The 2,866-nt window shown below is 36.6% G+C and overlaps 1 non-coding gene across 1 annotated transcript; it reads right to left on the reverse strand.

The window, feature by feature from the left end:
* Positions 1-988: 988 nt before the first annotated feature.
* LOC121366818 lies at positions 989-1,107 on the reverse strand. The gene has a single exon (XR_005957229.1). It is a non-coding gene; the product is annotated as a 5S ribosomal RNA (ribosomal RNA).
* Positions 1,108-2,866: the final 1,759 nt, after the last annotated feature.

The following is a 2,866-nucleotide window of genomic DNA, read 5'->3' on the forward strand; positions in this document are numbered from 1 at the left end:
TACCAAAATAGATGCTTAATAACTAAATTGCGTACGTCAAATTTAAGATTACCAATCGAAACTGGCAGATGGCATAACATTCCTAGAGAAAACAGAATATGCAAACTTTCTAATACTGATATTGGAGATAAGTACCAGTATTTATTCAACTGTAAGAATGAAAACATTGAAAACATTAGAATAAAATATATAAAACAATATATATAAAACGTTTTTAAAATGAAAGGTATGCTGTCATGTAATGCACCATTATTAGAAAAAAACTAGCTATATTTATTAAAACATTATCTAGTCTAGTGAACTGACGTTTCGCCGCACCTTTTAGCCATTTTGTTTGCATATCTTGTGTTCTATGTTAATTGTAGATACTTCTATGTTGACGCCTGTTCTTGTCATGTGTGTTAATTATGTATTTGAAAATGTCCTCTTGTTACACATTATAATGTATCTGAGTATTTTTTTTTTAATAAATCTTGAAAAATAATTTTAAAAAACCCAACAACCACAAACAAAAAAACAACACCACCAACATATACACCACGCATATAAATACTACCACCCCTCATCCTTAAATTAAATAAGAAAACAATGGGAGTTAAGCTGCTAATTTCACAGTTAACGAGTAGCGTCTATGACTACCCTAGTTGCGCACAAAATTGAGTATTTTGTTTTTCTTTACAGGTACCCGATACATGTTTCAAGCACAAGGAATCTGGACACTGTGATACTAGATGAAATAAAATTTCTTTCAAAACATTGCCCAGATGATTTTTTTTTCCAACAACAAACACACTAACACTATCACCAGTGACAGTGATTGCAGGGAAATGTATTCTGTAAATAAGTGTGTGCTCACTTCATTCTTACTCGGAGTGTACTTAAAAAACCACCCCATCCATAATAACAATAATAAAATCATTAAAAGACAAATAATAATAATAATAATAATAATAAAAATAATTATAATTAAAAAAAAAAAAAAAAAAAGTGTCTACAGCACCCGGTGTTCCCAGGCGGTCACCCATCCAAGTACTAACCGGGCCCGACGTTGCTTAACTTCGGTGATCGGACGAGAACCGGTGCTTTCAACGTGGTATGGCCGTAGACAACAACTGTTGAAAAATAGGGGTATACATACGTAATTTTCCGGAAGTCGATATATGGCCGTAGCTTTTGTTTTGTTTTATTTGTTGGAAAGACAGATCGAATGACTTATCGCCGGTGTTGTTTACATGCAATTTTAGTGAAGTTTTTTTTTTAATCCACACAGTGATCTCCCTTGTGTATCGCGTAGAGAAAAAGAGTCCACAAGACCGGCCTCGGTGTTGTCGTGGTTAAGCCACTGGGCATAAGGTTGACAGATACAGGGCTCGGAGTACGGTACCAGCTCGCACCCGAAGTGAGGTTTAATGACTCAATTGGTAGGTGTAACACCACTACACCCACTTATCTCTGACTAACCACTAACAATTAACAAGTAACTCACTGTCCTGGACAGACAGCCCAGATAGCTGAGGTGTTTGCCCAGGACGGCGTGCTTGAACCTTAATTGGACGTAAGCACGAAAATAAGTAGAAATGAAATGAGTCCGCTGGGTTTTTGCCATATAATTATTGGAATATTGAAATAAATTATTAAGCTTAGTAATGGACAAGGAGGTATTATTTTTATATTTACATTTCGTTTCTAGCCAATGTAACACTCATTTGGCTGAGGAGCGTGGGACGTAGCCCAGTTGTAGACCGCTCGTTTGATGAGCCGTCGGTCTAGGATCGATCCCCTTCGGTGGGCCCATTGGGCTATCTCTCTTACCAGCCAGTGCGTCACGACTGGTATATCAAAAGCCGTGGGTATGTGCTATCCTGTCTGTGGGTCGGTGCATATAACAGGTACATTATTAATAACAGAAAAAAAAATGTAGATCGCTTTCTAAGACTATGTGTCATAATTACCAAATGTTTTGAGATCCAATAGCCGATGATTAATAAATCAATGTGCTCTAGTGGTGTCGTTGAACAAAACAAACTTTAACTGTTTGGCTGTAACGATATTTGGAGTTCATGTACCTACTAATGATACAGTAATAATGGCTCTGCGCCCGGCCCACACACACACACACGCACGCTGTCAGGAACACGCGCACACAAACATATTATGGTAGGATGTTAAATGTAGTTAGTAAATTATGCTTTCTTAGGCATCAATATTCCACGATTGTAGAATACATACCAATTTACTAAAAAATGTGGCATCACAGGTTATTGTGGAACCGGTTTTTTTTATGACTTTTAGTATTATTATTTCTTCTTCTTAATATTTTACTTTTTTAAATTACTATTATTATTATTATTAATTTTTTTATTTACTATTGAACAATGTACATCCATTAAATAAAATATATTAAAACAATAAACACTCACTACAAGAACCGTTTACTAAGCTACCCTGTTCTATCACACTGATGTATACACTCGTATGTAAAAACAAAAGTTCAAAGTAAAAATGTGTTTGGTTTAACGACACCACTAGGGCACATAGATTCATTAATTATCGTCTAATGGATGACCGTCATTTCGTAACTAATTGTGAGATAAAACATGTGTCGCCTCTCTCTCTCTCTCTCTCTCTCTCTCTCTCCTCTCTCTCTCTCTCTCTCTCTCTCTCTCCTCTCTCTCTCTCTCATCTCTCTCTCTCTCTCTCTCTCTCTCTCTCTCTCTCTCTCTGTGTGTGTGTGTGTCTCTCTCTCTGTCTCTGTCTCTCAATATTAATATTAATATTAATTGAACAACAGCACTATTTACATCCCGTACCTTCAATTGCAATGTCGTGGGACATTGCCTGGGTTTGGGGGTAGCCCGTGTCCAGC

The sequence above is a fragment of the Gigantopelta aegis genome, unplaced genomic scaffold, assembly GCF_016097555.1.
Source record: "Gigantopelta aegis isolate Gae_Host unplaced genomic scaffold, Gae_host_genome ctg7248_pilon_pilon, whole genome shotgun sequence".
NCBI classification, from domain to species: domain Eukaryota; kingdom Metazoa; phylum Mollusca; class Gastropoda; order Neomphalida; family Peltospiridae; genus Gigantopelta; species Gigantopelta aegis.